General features: G+C 44.5%; 1 protein-coding gene across 1 annotated transcript in view; it reads right to left on the bottom strand.

Annotated features, from left to right (window-relative positions):
• Window positions 1–477: 477 nt before the first annotated feature.
• FOXO3 (forkhead box O3) overlaps window positions 478–19,864 on the bottom strand; it is a gene marked incomplete at its 5' end in the record, with an annotated part of 133,789 nt that continues 114,402 nt past the window's right edge. The window contains one exon of the mRNA XM_019538184.1: window positions 478–4,881. The remainder of the gene's footprint in view (window positions 4,882–19,864) is intronic.

Raw genomic sequence — 19,864 nt, 5'->3', positions numbered from 1 at the left:
AAGTTCTTTTATATTTAAGCTCTGAGTTTGAAAAATGATCTTAAAGAGAGGGGACCCTGAAGATTAGCACACTTCCAGCGGGGATATACATAGCCGCAATAACTCCTGAAATGACAGCCTACTGTTAATGGGACAACTGGACAAAGAGGTATATAAAAGGTTTTATAACTGTGGCTGCATTTGGGATTAGCCATATTTCTGGTGGGAATGAATTCCTGAGTCAGGAGATTGTTACTGAGAAGGTCCTGGTCTGTGCTCTCCAGTTTCCCTTCTTAGGCCATGCAGTTTCTTCAGTCTGTGCCAGTGAAGCCAATAAATAAACAAACAAATTCATTGCTATCAGATGGGCTGTAGATTAGGCCCCATAAAAATCCAATACATCTGGGCACATCACTGATTGCAGTTTTTCTTCATATTTTTCAGCTGTAAATGGCTGCATCAGAATAAACTAAAATAAAAACAAGGCTGCATCTTCAATATAGAGATCCATTATGCTTTATTTACATGCGTCACCATCTCTTTTACAAACTAGATTACAATTTAAAATGGAATACACAAGGCAATATCTACGAACACCGAGTGGAGTAAGCACTGCATCTCTACTTCATTTGGAAAGGGGGAGATTCCCAAAACAAACTTGTTTCCAATCTTTGTGTAGCAAGGTAGTATATTCATCCAGGGCAGCATTTTTTATTATTATTATTATTATTATTAATAAAAAAACCTTAGAAAGAATGCAACATGATAGTGTCTCCTTTCAAATGAAAGTAAAACATAGTCCAAATGAAAATAGATACTGTTCAGTTCTTCAGTTTGTATTCGGCCATGCACTATAAGGCTGTGAATTTAATATTCTTCCAGTTGTATATGGATTGAAACAAAAACAGATCAAACAGTTTTACAGATACTGTATACATATTTTTTCCAATCATGCAACTTTTAAAAAAAGTTTTAACATATTAAGCCAAATGCACAATCCTGTTTTCCAACCCATATTAACTAAATATATCTGGTCCCCCTTCACCTCTGTTGGCATTCCTAATGTACACCAAGTACTAAAACAATTGTAGGTGACTGATTGCCAAGCAATGCCATTATTTTAAGAAATACAGATCCTAAATTTTGCTTTTTAAAGCACTCATACAATTATTTCTGGAGTTAGGCAGTGGCCAATAACCAATTATTAATACGACAACGTTTCTCAAAGAATATTAAATAAAAACAGATGCATGCAATTGTCCAAACTGCATAAACATGACTTGTTCAGAACTTTTTTAAACAAAGAATTTAAACAAATGTCCTATATATTTCTTCTGAGACTACCTGTCGGACATGATTACAGGAGGAAAATTTTACTCCTTAAATGCATTCCTGGAATCAAAGGCCAAAGTTTTCAAAAATGCAGATTTGTGAGATTAGTCACTTGAATCCATACTTGACAGTGGCTCTTTGAATTCTATAAGAATTTTCATTATTCAGCACCTCTGGAAGCACCTACATTTAAAGGCTGGAATTTTTCCAACAGGGCAGTAAAAATTAGGTACACTACTCCCACTGAAAAGCAACGAGTAGAGCATGTAACTCCTCCAGATCCTTTTACAATCCCAGCCTTGGTTGCTTGACTTGAGGCACTTATGTTTCAAAATTTTGGCCACTGAAATTAGAGACAGAAAAATTCTAATAAGTGTCAACTTCTCCCCAGCAAGTACAGGCTCTTCCTCTACAAAGGAGGCCCAACCTACACTACGCAGGCCAAGGAAAGTGACACCATCAGATACAGAAGGAGTAGGATCAAGCCCATCATTTAAAAAAAAAAAAAAGTTTTTTTTTTTTAGCTTCTCTGCCATTGATTGGTTGCCTCTGAATCAACTGCTCTTCCTTCATAGTCTAAACAGAGAGGATCACATTTTATTCTCTCATCTGTGCCATTGTAAATCCAGATTTAACTCCACTTATTTCAGTGGAGTTATTCTGCATTCTGATTGCTTTAACATAGCAGAATTTGGCCTAGTCTTTTCAAACAAACTCCTTCCCTTCCTTTTGACAAGACTAGCTTCCATACCTATAAAAACTTAAAGCCACTAGTTTGTGTCCCCTCAGGCCTAATATTGAACACAACTTGTTCTGTGTTGTCAGTAGGCAGTCATGACTCAATTCTGTCATATCTATGCAGATAACTCCACTGGCTTTCAGGGGAGCCTTCTACTGAATAAAGATTGCGGGATTGTGTACAACTGTAAATCTGGAACCAATTTCTGCTCACCAACTTCAGTCCCTCTCTCCTTCAAAACATGGAAGGGGGGGTGCAGTGGGGGCAGATTGAGGGAGGGCTGCAGGGGTGAACATCTGAATGTGTAGAGTTCACTTGCAATCTGTGACTGTACAGCAGGGATCCAGGAAATGAAGCCAGCCATTCCTCACTGCAGACGGGACACAGAGGCAGTGCAAAGGCTAAGTGTGGCCCGAGTGCTGAAGTAGCAGCTGTGGAGTGGCTTGAAGAAAAGAATTCCTCCAGTCCACTAGAGCAATGTGATAGAGGACCAAAAAAAATGGAAAAAATACCCTCAGCCTAACTCACATTTAACGATGTACCTAAAAACTTGGCGGATAACGTTACACACACCGCGTGCAATGAACAACTGTCATGAAGCTCTATACTAACTTTGGTAAAAGGTACCTACACCTGAACTCTTAAGAGAAACAGACCCCTAAAACAGATAACTGTAGGACAACACTATCAACTTGGGGAACTGGCTACAAGAAGTATCTTCTCAAGGGGAGACACCAATATTGTTCATTAGTTAATTCTGATGAAGAAAATTCCCTAAACTAGAATCTGCCATTAACAAATACACCACCTTAATTAAAAAAAGAAAGGTTTGCTGTTTTTATTGATAAACTCTCAGCTGCTTGGAAGAGTTGATATGCTAGGGGTCTACTATAACCACAACTGCACAGAGTTTACACAGGCAGTAAACTGCATGATGAAATCAACAGGTTCATCTAGAAAATAGAACAGCACAAGCATGAGGAGGTTACAATACAAAACAAAACTTCCATCACACTAGGAGCTGTTATATCACCGATATTACCTCAGGAAACTGAAAAGTAAGGAGCAAGATGGGGCCCACAAATGGGTACAGGTGCAAGAGTCTCTGTGCGTGCACTTGTGTGTAGGTGTGTGTGCATGGTGGCCAAAAGGAGTCACTCCACATTGCATGGTACATATGTCAGTGGGAACTCATGCACTGAAACTTTGGGTTAAAATGCTAGCTTGTTTTCCTAACATTCATGCATAATGATCTGTTTCTGTACATAATAAAATATATTTATATATTTATATGCATAATGCTTTTATGCAAAGAAAAAAAAACTTCATATATCACTTTGGAGAATTATGTATACACTGTCCTATTCAGAGCTTTTTCATAGCAAGTTCTTATGTACCATTGGTGTTTTCTCCCCTTTATTCCTCCCTCCCGCCAAAATATACTAATAAAAAGTAATCAAAATTTCCAGATTATAGAGAGGATCTATACAGCACCATACCTTTTATTCATTCATCATTATTTATTTTACAAAAGAAACCCATATAAGCAAAATATATAAAACTGCCTCGTCTTTCAGTGTCGTTTATCCAATTACAATCTACACCTACATGAAAAGCCATTTGTATGATATTGCTTCCTTGCCTTTCCCTCTCCATGCTTCTTCTTACAGATTGGATTACGCATAGTGAGAAGGAAAAAAATAATCAAGGATATGTTTGTAAGAAAAATCACTGATGCAATATGCTAACCCTGCATTGATTTGTGTTTGAACTTCTGAGGTTTCTGCTACAAGTCACTGCTGATGTGTGCACTGTGAGTGTATCTTTTCTGTGATATAGTACATTATCATTTCCTCTGTTTTTCTTTTTTAAACCAGATCCTCACCGGTTATGTTCAACTTGCTTGGCAAGGGGTGGGCAACTCAGCTTATAGCTTGTTCCGAACTGCTGAGATAGCCCAACTCTGTTCACTGCAGCCATCAGGGCAGTGATGTTAACATAAAGCAATAGGTGAGACTCATCTGTTTTACAGCAAATCAGGTGCTGAATCTGTAAACACTATGAAAAGCATCCTAGCTCAGGATGCACTGGACAGGATTCAACCTTAATAGTTTCCCTTGTTTTATAATCAACCCTGGTTTGAAGCTTATGAAAAACAGATGTGTACCATTTATATTTAATAAAAGATTTGAGGGGGGGGGGGCAAAAAAAATCAACAAACAAACAAGAAAAACCACACACAAATCACCTCTCTCTGGAGTTCATTCACTCTTGATTGGTGTAGCAAAAGATGCATACTCAGGACCTGTTGGTGTTGGAAGCAATGTTAAGTGATGGTAATTAGCATGGACTTTCATTGTGCATCTGCTGTATCTTAGATTCACCAAGGAGAGAAAAAGAAAATGGTTTAAACATCTAAATAAAAATAAACAAATTGGAGGTTATGGGGGCAGATGGGGAAACCCCCTGAAAATAAACACCAACTTAAAACATCCCATAAACCATTAATATATTGAAACACCACAGACTCAATAACAAATAACTACTGTAAAGGCTATACAGTGTGTTCTTGACAGGATGGTGCTCAACACGGTCTCCACAATAGGTGCTTGACCATCCAAGAAAAAGAAGATTTTGCATACTTCAGAATGAGTTCAGTTCCAAAACAGGAGGATCTTCACTCGGGTAAGGGGCCCATTAACAGTCTCAGCTTCATTAGGAAAATTATGCAGGGTTCACAAAGGTCATAAGCTGTAAACAGTACTGTCCACTTGCTGACAGCAGATTTGGCAAAGGGTTCTCTCTTTAATGTCTCGTGTCAGTTTAAGGGCCTGGAGGGGAAGCAGGAAAAGAAGAAAAGAAAACAAGATTATTACGGGTTAAAAAATAAAGAACCAAAGATCAAAACCAACAGGCAATATTAACTGTTTGGTAGCAGAACACTTAAAAGTCATCCTGCAAGACATATATGGAGTCTCATACAACAACCCTGAGTAACAGAAAAGTGCTGGCTTCTAGTATGTCAGGGTTAATGTGTGATTCTTCACTGAGTTAGTTGCTCAGAAAAACTAAACAGAACCTCTAATTAAAGAAAAACAAGGACCAAGCTGAACAACATGTGCCTAATAAAATCATCTACAAATTCAATACACTGCAAGCCGGGCAGTGGAAGGATCCAGCAGATGGTTCCTGTTCCTTACTGCTGCCCTGCATGGGCTTCACAGGCTAAGTACATGCAGTCAACGAGCCTAAGGCTGAATTGATCCAATCTTTGTAGGTTAGTCTACACTGCATAGATTGAACTGAGAAGCAAGTGAACAGACATTCACATTTGATTTCGGAAATGCAGCCACATTCCTGAAGTGGCTCAGGCCAGAAGTTGTAGGGTGCTAAAACACACCTCCCAGCCTGCTGGCCCTGGCTGAAGGGAAGGGAGGGAAGCCCTCAGAGGTTTTTCCCCTGCTCAAGCAGAGAGGGTGTTGTGCCCAGGACCCAGCTGGCCTGCTGCGTATGATGGAGGAGGGGTTTTAAACCCCTACCCTGGCCCACACAGACCCCATCCAGAGTCTGCCTGGGGGAAGCAGCCCCTCCCATGTTTTTCCCTGCTCTCCACTTGAGTACAGAACAGAGCGGGAGAGGGAAGACTGAGAGGGATTGCCTCCCCGTGGCCAGGCAGACCCTGGCTAGGGTCCAGTGTGGCCAAGCCAGGAACCTCCTTCTCAGCCAGCCACAGCAGTGATAGTGCTCTGGCTCCAGAGCAGAGGGGCAGGACCAACCCTGCTCCTCTGGAGCAGACAGAACAGCCCAGGGCTGCAAAATATCCTGGGATGCTGGAGGACTGTGAGTTAACTTGAACCAGGTGGGCATCTGGGACATAAGTTCCATTAACTGGTTTGACTTAAATCAGTTCAGTCTAATAAAACATCCAACCAGGTTTATTTTAAACCAGTTTAGGCCTTTTTTAAAGTAGTTTAAGTGCTCTGAATTTCTACTGTGTTACAGATTTGAACCAGTTTTTGATCACTTAAACTAGTTTAAGTGTAACTTCTGTCCCTTGCCACAGACATTACCTGAGGGCTGGATACAACTTCTCAGTCAGCAATTAAACACCACTCTAGCCATCTGTAACATGCCACCCTTGGAGTCACAGGGAGGCTTTTTGTGATGAACTGGAAAATATCCCTATTGTTTTATGGATATGGCACATACCTCTGTGCATTTGCTCCTTCTGGATTACCTGCTACAGTGTAAGATCAAAAGGGGCTGTGAAAGGAACCAAGCCAGAAAGGTAAAAATGAAATGGATAATATCCCTGAGGAAGCCACAAGAAAGCTGTGTTTTCAGCAATACTCCCTACCTTACCTCCAAGCGAGGCTGAGGTTGCTTCCTCTCAAGGTTAAGTCTAGAATCAAACTCTGCAGTACACTGGGACTAGAAAAGGGTGGGGGACTGAGTGAGTGGCATGAAGGTGCTCAGGGAATCAGTGAGAGCAGACAGTTGCTGCCTCTACTCTGAGGCCTCCACTCTTAAGGTGCAGTGTGCTGCTTATTTTATTAATATGGCCATTCTGCTAATACCAAATGACTGACAGAAAGTAATCATTTTGTCTGATGCTTATTGGAGCAACAGGATGATAACACATCCCTGCATTGTTAGAGAAGAACTTCATTCAGGATACCCTTGAAAGCAGGCAGATTGCATATTTTAGCCAATTAAAATATGGATTTATCCTTAATTATGCAGGTGCTTTGAACAGACTGAAAATAACGAATAAGTATATTTCTGACTGGATCCACCTATTGATTTCTTTCTTTTTAAAGAATAAATTATTGGCAAACATAACTAGCAAGGATTTCACTTGATAAATACATGATGATGTCATTATAAGGTCATTTGATGATGGTGAGTCAGCTCTAATACTTCATAATACAATCTGGGTGGTAACTCACATACAGCACAAAAAGAACACACTCTTTCAAGTATCAGACTCTCCCACTTTTTGTTAATTCAGGGTCGGGCAATTATTTTGGTTGTAGCCCTGCTTAATCAGTTTTGGTGAGCTGTTGAGGGCTGCACCTGTAGGCCCACCCCTTGATGGTTGTCGCTCCCCCTGGTCACCAGATTGGGACCAGAAGTCCCTCCCCTGGCCCCACAAAAATACTCCTTTTGGGAGGGGGGAGTTGCCATCTTGGAACAGTCAAACACCTACTATAAAATATTTTAATTTTATTACAAAAAATATTTGCCAAGATTTGTGTTTGCATTGTGTATACGGAGGGGATTGCATAATAACTCAAATTAAATTCTTATTGTTGTATATTGTGTGGGGGGGTATGGTTGGGGTGGGCGCATGGGAACAGTAAGGGGTGTGTGTATGTGTGTACAATGGCATGTGGGTGCTGTGTATGTATGGTGGAGTGTGGGGGGCTTTGGTAGGTGGTGTGGCTGTGTGTATGTGGGGGAGCATAGGGTATGTTGAAGGGTGTGTATGAGGGGAGGTTGTTGGGGCAGTGTGTGCGTGAATGAGGTTTGTGGGGTGTGAGGGATGGTATGGGCGGTGTGGAGACCCCCCCCACACTCCCCCACATGGTGTGTAGCCCCCACTGCCAGTGGCAGCAGCCAGTGGGCACGCTCAGGGCATTCAGGCCCACTGCAGGTGCTGGCACATGGAACTGTGTGGCTCCGGCCAGCGTGGTGCGCGGTGGTGAGATGCGTAGCCTTCTCGGCCTGCCACTATCGCGGGGGCTCTGCACTTTCACACCACTGGGGGAAGCTTCACGTTGGAGTCGGCTGCCTTCCCCGCCCCCTGCCACACAGGTCCTGTGACTCTGGGGAGAAGCAGAGGGTAGGGCTCCCCTCTACTTCTGGTAGAGTCTTGGGACCTGTGCGGCAGGGGGGCGGAGAAGGCAGCTGTCTCCAGTGCAGGGCTTCCCCCGACGGCATGCAAGTGTGGTAGCTGCAGGCACATTGTGCAGAGCCCCCACAACAGAGGTGGCCCGGGTAGGCTGCACTCCTTATCCCCATGTGCAGCATTGGCCAGAGCTATGTGCCACTGGGTGCCAGCACCTGCGCCAGGCATGAGAACCCTGAGCACTCCTGCTGGCTGCATGGCATGTGGGGGCATGTGTGGAAGGTCAGCACACCCCCCACCATCCCTCAAACACACATGCTGCCTAGCTGAGCTCTGCACTCCTGCTACCACTCTGGGCACAGGCTCCACACTGCTGCCAGCCCCAGCCCCAAGCTCCCTGCCACTGCCCTGCTGCAGCTTGCCCCTGTCCTGCATCTGCCCCATCACACCGAAGTGAAGAGACCTGAGCACTTGCCCCGTGCACCAAAGCGAAGGGACACCAATAGGCGCTGCCCAGTCAGGGCAGGGTGCAGGACAGAGCCTCAAGCAGCTTGTTTAGGGGGGCGCTGAGATGGGGGTAGGGAGGTTCCTGCCACTACATTCACTCCCAGACAAGCATGGGGGGTGTGCCCCCCAGATCTGTGCACAGGGAGAGGGCAGACTGCTGCTGCGGGCTTGCCTTGGACACCAAACGTCCTTGCTGTGGTACTGGCAAAAGGATATGTTGGGGGTGACTGTATATATGGGCACCTTGCTCCCACCATTGTGGGTAGATGGGCTCGGCCTGTTAGAGTTCAGTGGTGGGTGTCCATGGGCTGGATGAAAGTGCCTGGCAGGCCAGATCTGGCCCACAGGCTGTATTTTGCCCACTCCTGCATTAATCCCTTACGATTGGGGTGGGGAAATTAGTACCTTGTCTAAATCCTAATTTATTACAGGGAAAGACTCAAAAAAAGAAAATTTAAGCATCTAAAGTGCAGAATTTTGGTGTCTAAATTCATGTGAGCAATCCACAAATTCCCGCCTAATTGGTCAGAAGCCTGACAGGCCGTACACACCACCCCAAGTTTCACCAGTTAAGGTAATCAGATGCCTAAAACTCTATTACTGTATAGGCCCAGAGGTGCCACCATCTTGGCCAAGTCAAACATCTCATCATTTCTTTCATAACCAGGCTTGTGTAGATTCACAGACTAAGTGCCCCCTCCAACTGCAAGCTCAGTTGTAGGAGGAGTAGGAGGATGTGCTCGCTTGTTAAATGATAGCCTAGTAGTTAAAAAACTTGTCCAGGAAGTAGAAGACTAGGGCTCAATGCCCTTCTTAGCCTAAGGGGTTCAAACCCATGTATTCTAGTTCAGTGGGGGCCAACTTTTTTGGCACACATGCCACAAACTTGCCCAGGGCCCTCCCCCTGCCCAATCATTGCTCTGCTTTCTGCTTCTTTCCCTGTGCTCCCTGCCAGATTTGTTGCCCTATCTGCCACTGTGCTGCCCTGTTTCCCCCACAATCTGCCGCATGCCAGACACTCAGGCTGCCGGAGCCAGTTATGGCACCCCAAAGCCAAATGTTGGTCACTCCCACTCTAATTCACGGTAGACTGAAAGCTAGGTTGGAATGAGGAAGATGTCTCTTCCTGTTGAAGCTGTGCCATTGTGCAAGATTCACAGGGCCAGAGAACAAACAGGAGGGAACCTGATACTGTAAAATCAGTGAGATCAGAGCTGGCCTTAGGGAAAATGGTGCTCTGGGCAAGCTTGTATTTTGGCATCCCTCACCATCAGCACTTGACCCCTGGTGCCCCCCAGTCAGTGACACTGCTGCAGACAGGTAGGTGGACAGGGGTGCAGGGCACAGGCCAGTGGAGAGGCAGAGCAGCATGGTGGGCCAGGCAGGTGGGCATTGCCTGGCCCGGTTCTTCCTCAGCAGCAGCTGGAAGCAGGGGGCAAGCTGGGCACTGATCCTCCTGCCTGAAGTGGAGATCGGCCGGCAGGGAAGGGCAGTGCTGTGAGTACAGGCTCCTCGTATGTAAGTACATACATGTGCATGTTGTATATGTGTGTGGCACCCTCCTGACCATGGCACCCTTGGTGGCCACCCACGTCATCCACCCCTAAGGCCAGCTCCGAGTGAGATGGGCACTCTCCCAGAAGTAGAGTCGAGGGACAAGGGGACCATGCCTCAGTCCCCACTTTTAATACTGCTTATGTATTTTTGCCAACATCTTAATACATAAGCAGTGTGGGAGCAGAGAGCAGAACCTAGGGCTTCCCTTCCCAGGGACTGCCTTCATCACTGGGCTTCAGTTATGCTTCTTGCTTGCTCACTGGCTCTCTGATTCCATGAATTTTGCATTTCTTTCTACAGAGTGCATAACTCCAATGGCAAGGACAGAATCTCCCCAGCCCAGCCTAGCTTATAGCCTGGTGTTAGGACACTCACCTGGGAGGCGGCGACCTAGATTTGAAACCCAGCCAGGTTAAAGAGGGACTGAACCTAAATGGCCCACTTCTTGGGTGAATGCTTTAATACAGTCCATAAAGGACGTTCCCTCGTGGCATCACTATTGGAAGCTGTGTTCTAAAATCTAAAAGAAAAAGAGCGAGCCAACAGTCTGCTTCCAAGGAAATTACTTAGGCTACTAAAGTAGGTTTAGGTCTGTGAATTCCAGGCACACTCAGGCGACTAAGCGCAGGAGGGTGGTAGGATTTCAGACATACCCCTTCCCATTGGCTGCTTATGTGTCTCTCTCCCCCGTCTCCCATTAAATCAGGGCTCTCCAGCTTCTAAGTAGCCAGGGTCACATTCTCCATGGCCACACTAGCAGGGTGCACTTGCTATGAGAGCTACACCACTGTGAACCATGTGCCCCTGTGGACCGCTTAAATGTCCCTCCCTGCTGTACTGTGCATGTGGCCACTCTTGCTTCAGCCTCAGCTCCCCAGTTGCAGGCTCTCCTGCCACACTGCACTGCATGGGTACCCTGAGCCATGGGCTCTTACAGCACTGCAAATGATGCTGCACCATACTGCACTGCCTCACTCCCTGGGATGGGGGCAGGAGGTGAAAGCTAAAAGAGGGAGGAAGAATCTGGAGACTAGCTGCTGCTGAAGCTGGAGCAATGGAAAGAGCAGCAACTAAGTGAAAGCCCAGGGGCTGAAAATGAATCCCTTGTGGCCACATGCAGCCCACAGGCTGCCAGTTGGACAGCCCTGATTTAAAGTTAAGCATGCTTCATGTCAGCATGAGTAAGAAGTTTCATTGACTTCAACAGGGACTGTGCTGAAAGTTAAGAATGTATTATGTAAACCTGAAACAGCACTCACATGAATTATTTAGCAACTAAATTAGCAATTTATTTAAAAAATTAGATTGAGAAACAGTTGCCATGAGGAAGAAAATAATGGGGACGCTCAGTCATGCATGTAGCTGCTGTAAACATCATCATTCAGTGATCTTATGAGTATCAAGATTTTGGGCAACCTGAAAAATGAGCGAGGCCTAATTAAGGGACAGTATTAAATCAGAGCAACAGATGACAGAGGTGAAATTTGCCTCCACTGTCACTAACTGCAATATGTCACCGTTCAGTTTATATGGCTTTTGCAGGCAGATAATGAAAGAAGTAAGACAAATTCTTAGCCTACTAACTTGAGGAATGTCCTACTGAAGTTGGTACAAATACCTGAAGTAGGTTAATTCTGGAGGTAAGACAGCTGCACTCAAATTTCCCATCAATATGCAGGGAAATAAACACTCTCTCCACCTCTTATCACTTCTTGCCACTGCTCACAGTCTACCTACCTCCACCTGCACCCTGTGCAATCAGTAGGCATTCTTTGTTTTCTCCTGGACTCTGGGGAAATGCCTAGTCATACTGAGTAGGCCTGTGCGAACAGGGAAGTATTCGATTCGGATTCGGCTGATTTGGAGGACAGAGATTTAAATTACTGTCCCCATTCGATTCGGATGAATCAGAATTGGAGATTCAGCGCTGAGTCGAAGATTTTGATTAGCCAGGGAGCAGCAGGCACAGCCAGGCAGCTGCAAGTTCTCCCATGGCTCCTCTGGCTGTGCCTGCTTCTCCCCAAGCAGGGGGAGCTGCAGGAGAAGGCCTGCCCAGCACCAGCATCTCGCCAATTAAAAAAAAAAAAAAAAAAAAAAAAAAAAAAGCCCTGCACTCACTGGTTGCAGCAGCAGGGATCAGGGTCTCTGACAGCATAGAGACAGTGGGGGACAGCAGGGATCAATCACCCTGCCTGCCTGGCATCTGTGTGGCAGCTGCCCCATGGAACGGTGCAGCATGGGTTGGCAGGGTGCCGGATGCTGCCTGGGAGCTGGGGCCGCTGGGGCTGAGCGTTGCTGGGCTCCAGATGACACGTGAAGCCGCCCCAGCTTCCAGACAGTGAGTGGTGCCCTGCCGAGCCATGCTATACCTGCGCCATGGGGCAGCAGCCGCGTGGGTGCCAGGTGGGTGGGGGTTCCCCACTGCCCCATAATCTCAGAGACCCTGAATCCCCACTGCTGTAGCCAGCAAGTGCGGGGCTTTTTTTACATTTTTTTTTTTTTTTTTAAATTGCCAGGATGCTGGACGGGGCAGCCATTGGGGGCAGGGCTGAGCAGGGGCGGAGATCGGGAGCAGGGGTTGTGCATGGGGGCTCTGCCACGTGGCCCCAGAGCCCCAACAGCTGGTGCTACTGCTGGCGAGTGCAGTTTTTGGGGGTTTTTTTATTCCTGGACTGCTGGGGCTGGGCAGGGGGGCCACCACGGATAGGGATGGGTGGAGGGGGGTGATTGGGGATTAGAGTGTGTACAGGGCATCTCTGCTAGGAGGCCCCACAGCCCCTGCTGCAACCGTTGAGTGTGGGGCTTTTTTTTTTTCCTTTCTTTTTTCTGAAGTGCAAGGTGGCTGGTGCTGGGCAGCGGATGGGGCCAGGTGGGGCAGCCATGGGGGCTTCTCCTGCAGCTCCCCCCACCCAGGGAAAGGCAGCCACAGCCAGAGGAGCCACAAGAAAACCTGTAGTCGCTGGCTGTGCCTGCCTCTCCCCAGCCTAATCTTTTCCGAATTGATTTGGAGGCTTAGGATTCAATTTGGACCTTTTAATGGGTCTCCCAATTTGATTTGGATTTGGAGATTCAGCCGCCGAATCTCCTCTGAATCAAACTCGGTGACCAAGCTTTGCACAGCCCTAGTACTGACCAAGAATACTAGTCTAATTCTGCTCAGTTAGCAGGGGATTCAAGAGGAAGACTGTCTCTGAAGAGGAATTAGTAGTGCTTCAAGTGAGGATCCTGCTGCTGTCCCCTCACTATTTCCCAGCCCTCATTACTACTTTTGGCATGATGGGAGGGATAAGTAAAGCTGAAGTAGGAACAAAAGTAACCAATGCAAAAAGTGTAGAATGTACTGAAGGCAAAGTCAGAAAAAAAGAGAAGTCTGAGTTTGGAGGAATTAGCATGGGCTGCAAGGCTGGGGGGCAGACCTCCCCACTGTCTATGTCCACTTACTTCCATGGAGTATTTTAAGAAAAATGCCTCTAAAATACTCCATGGAAAATTCTACTGTTCTCTGCAGAGTTCCTATGGTAAATCTGAAAACCAGTTTCAAAATCACTGAAGTGCTGAAGAGAGGGCTTTTAGTCCCACTACTCCAGCAAAACTTAGTACAGCCTTAACTATGGAGCTGATACCCGTAGGCTCTGTAACACACACTCACATCCTACAGCCAACCAAAACAGGTGTCATACTGCTAATGCTCTCTGATTGTGACCTGTTGCACACAAAAAACTATAATAAAAGGAGAGGGGTGCTAGGCTTTCCCCACAGTGCTCTGTCAATTATGTCTACCTAGATGTGCCCTGGCACAGCTGATCTCTTTCACTTGGCAAAACATGTTCTCCACTGTTCCACCCATTAATGCTACAGGACTATGGGTGACAAGTTCTCCCAGGGCTTGAGAAATCTCCATGGCCTCTCTTTGTAAGCAGGGAAAGCCTGACTTTCCCTGGTTACGGAGATGCACCCCTGAGATTCTAGGGGTGCATCTCTGTATGGGAATTTCCAGGGTGCACAGAACTGGGTCCCTCAAGCCCCAAGACACCTGCCTGGGGCAGCTGGTGAGTGCAGGCAGCTCTAGGCTGCCTGTGCTCTCACAGCATGAAGTAAACAGACACCAGCTGCTAAATAGTGGCACAAATTGATGTCCCCTTTCTCAGTGCTACAAGTTATGGGCATCTGTGGCATGATAAGGGGTACAAACATTTGCTTGTTCAGCCTTTGTACCACCATAAACCTTTTCATGGTGGTACAAAGGCGATGCAAGGCAATTTCTGCTTCTCGCCCCCCCCCCCACCTGAGAAGAACACAGGCAGAAACAGAGGACTTAAAAATAATGGCCTTGCTTTTTGTATCACAAAACACATTAAATACTGACCAATTCAGACTAGGAGCAGCTTGACATTTTGTTTTGTAACATGCAACTAATATTTTGAATCCTAGATGACAGCTTTGCTGAGTTTGGTAGGTGAAAAGGCAAGAAAAAAAGAAGGAAGAGATTCAGTTCTTTCAAATTATTCAATTTGCAAGCATTGTGTGTCAGACAATGAGCCCCTTCATTTCCCACCCTGCCCTTTTCTCACACCTCTGCACCCACTAGCTACCCACAGGTTGTGAACCACTGCTCTTTACTTTGTTTTGTGGTTAGGTTGTTTGAGCTGGGATTTCCCTCCCCATGATAATAACTTTCCACTTCCTGCCATCTACCCTCATTCCACCACTTAGAGTTGGAATGAAGTCCCCCAAGCTCTGATCTCAACTCAAGAATCAAGAAACAAAATATGAAGCATCACCTAATGCAGATTACTTTCTCCCTTGGATTCCCATAGGTGTTAATTATGCTACACTGGAAATTTCTTCCAAATGGAAAGGTGACACATTGCTATTCCCTAGGCGCTAAACATGGTTAATGTGCTCCTGCTGATACCGAATTGGAGTTTACCATTGAGTAACTATAACAATCAGTTAATACAGTATTTGTAAAGCAGAAGGTATATGGCTCTTTAAGTATTTATACTTTGGAAACAGTACCATAGTCTTATATTTTCTATGCTGGAAATAACTTCTTAATTAATCTGAAAGGTTCACTGAGATGCCCATATCTTGAAAATGACACAGCTCCTGGGTCTCCAAAAGAGATACCAGTTTTTCCCTGGGTATTACAAGCTAAGGTAGGGAATCCCAATAACTATTTTTATGAGTAGTGTACCTGGAGACTAGTGACATGAGATATTTTGATGCAAACTCCTGTCCTTCAATGACAAATGTTCCATAGTACATATGTGTACTGGTTTTGTGATCACAACCAACTGTGTAGCCATACACAAAATAATAGCTTTTTTCTCTCTGCTTCATGGGAAGGAAAAGGGATGAGATCCCTGTTTACTGAAGATGATAGCATAGGAAGTTCATGTTAGTCATTTTAGATTTCAAGTCTCTTAGTGGTGGGCAAACAGACATGGGCAGGAGCTTGCTTGACAAGGTTACAGGCTAAGATTTAAAAGTGAGTAATAAATCACAGAGCCAACTGGAAATCTGGAAGTGCCCAGAATTTTGTGCAATCCCTAAGACACAGACCATTCCTTCATTTACAAAACAGAAACTACCGTATTATTCTTAAATGCAAAATATTTGAAAATAACTGTTATTCTTCTCATTGTTAAGATAGCTTTATCCTCTCCACAATATGCAGTAATACTTGATTCTGAATGGTTCCAACTACATCTCTATTTGTCTTTCAGATTAATAATCTGCCATTTGTATTCAGAGTTTCAATATTGAGTAATGCAAGTTAGCCAAGTAGAAATTAATGAGGGAGGCAAATGCTGTGGTTGCCATGCCTCTGATGACAGGTTTGCAGCATGCAACCCTGCCTGACAGAATAAGAATCTTCATGTCATAGCACAGTGTGACACTGCAGTGGCAATGCATAATGATATTGGATTGGCATATCACATTGCAGGGTTGCATGGTACAGGGTTGGAATACCACATTGTGAAGTGATGATGTTTTATGGTCTCTAAAAATGATGTTGGGATTGGTTAACATCCTGTAAGGGACAGCTCCATCAAGACTCCAACAAGCTCAGAAAAAAGAATAAGTGGCAGCTCTACAAATCTCCTTCAGATGGCCTGAACATCAAGCATGCTCTGACTCAGGTTTTCCTCTCTTTAAACTTGGCTCATTAAAATTTTGCTTCTTTCCAGTTCAGAGAACAACAAAAAATAGAGTAGGAGTTTAAAGAGGCAGTCTTTTCTAAATTATAACAAAGGAATATGGGAGCTGGAAAAAAGCTATGCTTGAGTTTACATAGGCACCTGGAAAATGAAAGGTTAACCCATTCTGATGCTGCTCCAAAGCAACAACATTGTAGCATGTGCCACCCAATGAACAATTACAATTCCAACAACTATTGAAGAAAGTTATTCAGTTTAATAATGAAGTTGCACAAAGTAATCTAATTCTAATCATGCTTTGTCTTAAACAAAATGCAGGTACCTGGTCTTGCCATTGGGATTGGGACTTGTCAGCGTCCATTTCTGACGCTCAGTGCTGTATGTGCAGAGATTTGTTTTCTTGTTTTGAACATTCTGACTTTGTGCTGACCCAGACTCTGCATGTGATCATCTTGAGGGATTTTTCTGGGATTAAAGACTTGCCCAGAGCCACAGTAAGATGTCTGGCTCTTGGGATACACATTATTCTGGCACATTAGGCCAAAGACATTGTATTGCTTCTCTCTCTATAGAAGAGGATGTTGATTGTCCTTCCTACAAAACAATGATGCATATTCTTGAACAGCAGAAACTCATGACACTGTCAGAGAATGAAGTTTAGGACTCTGAATATGAAAGCCTTTGTATTCATTAGCTCCTGCAAACAATAAGCCTTTGCACAGATTCAAACCACAGATCTGTTGGGGTACTACTGGCAATACACTGGCAAAAGGAATTTTGAGGAGGTAGTCTTATGGGTATGAATATTTAAACAGTGAAGTCCACCGTTTCCCATGGGCTTAACATTCTGTTTTTGCAAGAGTAAAGGAAAGGAAGGAGGGAGAACAGCTGCCTGTTTTCTCCTATTCTTCCTCTTAAAGGTTAGAGTGTATTACTTTACAGAGAGATACATAATCACAAAGAAATCCTGGTCTTTTTTATGTAGTGGTATTTCATCATTGGAGTTAAGCAATAACAACATGTTTTCCAGCATAAGTACTGTTAATATTTAATTGTTTCTGTCTTAGAACCATTGCATATGCTAGTATTTAATCCTCTATCCTAGCACGCTCAGAAAGGTTTAAGTACAAGGCATTATGTTTCCACAACATCCTTAAGCCTCTTACCTCACAATTCAATGGGCAGAACTCTGTCCTTCCCTCAGGAAGCTTTTAGGGGAAGAGGAGTGATAGCAACCATGGAGGAAATCCTGGCACCACTGAAGCCAATAAGTTTTTTCCATCGACTGCAGTAGGGTCAGGATTCAACCTGTGCATTCAGCATTGCAGGTATAATGCAGTGTCTGGATGCTGCTCTCCCAGTAGATGTGTTAGCCCGCTGGAGGGCTGGGCTAGAAATGGCACCAAGACATCAAAATCACATCCTGCATGGGACCCAGTATGCCAGCTGGCTTGGTAACCTGTCCACTTCCTGGTACCATCTGGAATATTACCAAGAGATTAAGGCTTTTCTTAATGTACGAATTAAAAAGGAAGGGGTCCCTAAGTGCACTGATGCAGAAGAAGAAAGGCCTTTTTAAAATAGTTTTTCTGGCTGAAGAACATATGCTGACTTTCTAGCTGGAGGGTAAAAATTTGACTGACTAGGAAATCTGGGTTCTACTGGAATGAAAACAAGAAATCTACTCTCCCTTACTCCAAACATTTTTACAGAAAGCTTGCTCTTCCCTCTGCCTGGTCAGTGTGGTGTGCAGCTCTTTAAGAAGGTCTTTCCTGAAATACAGATCTGTCATTTTCCAGGGATGCTGATTCAAAATGACAGGTCAATGAGCCAGGACAAATCACTTAAGGGAGGTAGGTGCATTGTGCTGATATGATGAGGGGAGAGGCAAGATTCTATCAGCAGTTCTCAACTTTTTTTGCACCAGGACCCATTTGTAAACATCAATGGCCAGTCCCGACCCAGTGTCCCTCACTCCCATCCTGCTGCCCCCCACCACCAATATGTGGGGTGGAGAGGGAAGGGCATGGGGGCCCCAACCAGCCCCTTGTAGGCTGGAACTCTGCCAGACTGCAAGGGAAAAGCCAGTTTCCCATATTTTTCTTCTTTAAAGAAGAATCCATTTTTAAAGTTTGTGACTCTTTCATATATTCTTGTGACCCACTTTTGGATCAACGACCCATGGGTTGAGAAATGCTGCTCTATATTGCAAGCTCCGTAAGTGGGGGTGCAATAGAGAAGGTTTCCCACTCAATCAAATTTCTCTTCTTTTTCTTGAAATAAATCACTCTGGAAAGCCAGGAAAAACAATCTTTTGAAACAAGGGACTATAAGAAGAAAAGGCAGGATAAAACAATAAACTATAAAGAAAATATAAGAAAAAATATATATGCACAACCACTGTTCTTTCTAGAACCAGCTGGAAAAGATATCTTTTTCCTGAAACTGGTCTCAGACCAACCTGGCTATATACGAGGTTAGTAATTCTCATTCCAGTTATTGCTCAACAGATGCCCACCTCACACCACCATCACAACTGCTACCTTACTTAGCAAGCTGAGTAGAAAGACTAAGAATTAAATGCTCCTGAAGACTGAACTACTTAGTGTCTCCACGTTTGACTAGAGGACACACATTTATTTACAGGCACCCACTATGGCTATGGTGACCGTATGTCCCAGTTTGGCCAGGACAGTCCTGGATTTCAGAGGCCACTGCAGCAGCCCAGCCAGTTGCTGAGAATGGAAACAAAAATCCCAGACTGGTGCCACCCCACCCACACTGCCCAGCTCTGCTCCTCCTGAGCACTGCTGGAGGCAGGGGCAGACTGGGTGAGGTACTGCTCCTCCTGCCTGGGATGGGGATTGGCCAGGGGTGGGGTCATGGTCCCAGATTTCCATAAAAATAATGTGGTCACTCCACCTATGACACTCATCACTGTAACGGCCAAGTTTGAACACATGCAAGAAAATATGCACTGTTGCTGTCTGAGTGATACCTGTGCAGTCTGCAAATACAATGAACAGAAGAGACTATAACCTCAGGGACTGTCAATTCACCCCCATAATTGAACACTGGATTCACATGAAAAAGTGATATAAAAAAAGATACTGGCCTTTACTCAGTTGGATGACACTGTGTTTCTAAAATGAATCCCTATATTTATAACTTTTCAAAAAAAAAAAAACTGGTTTTTTTAAAGGATTATTTAGACAGCAAGCTGTACTGGGGGTGGGGGGAAAAAAAAAAAAAAAAAAAAAAAATCAACCTGCAAGAATCAGGGCTATTAGGCGAAAGGACATTTCGGAACAAATGTTAATCTGCAGTTCTAAACGATCACTACAGCTCATTCATATGTAAAAGACAATTTACAAAGGCTCATTCTGTAATAAAATCCTAATGCTGTTGATACAAAGAGGAAAGCATTGGGGAGACCAATTGATGCAGGCTGTTCTAAAAATATCAGTTTATGCTGTCATCTGGTGAGAGTATGTCATCCTGTAATCTTGGCATCTGCAGGGACAGCAAGTTTCTGCCTAATTATTGCTGCTGAGTCACATGGCAAAACATAATGTACTAAAAAAATATAAAACGAAAACAGAAAAACACCCAAACCACTGAAGTCTTACAATGCTGGAATACGATTCTAGTTAGGCTGCTGTCCTCTATCAAGTTTGGGCTGGGAATGTTGATCTTCATGGATTTTTCTTAGTTAATACAAGACAAAACAAAAAA

Source organism: Crocodylus porosus, unplaced genomic scaffold (genome assembly GCF_001723895.1).
Source record: "Crocodylus porosus isolate Cpor-Errol unplaced genomic scaffold, CroPor_comp1, whole genome shotgun sequence".
NCBI classification, from domain to species: domain Eukaryota; kingdom Metazoa; phylum Chordata; order Crocodylia; family Crocodylidae; genus Crocodylus; species Crocodylus porosus.
Note: the sequence above shows the minus strand (reverse complement) of the source record. Positions and strands in the feature narration are given on the sequence as shown.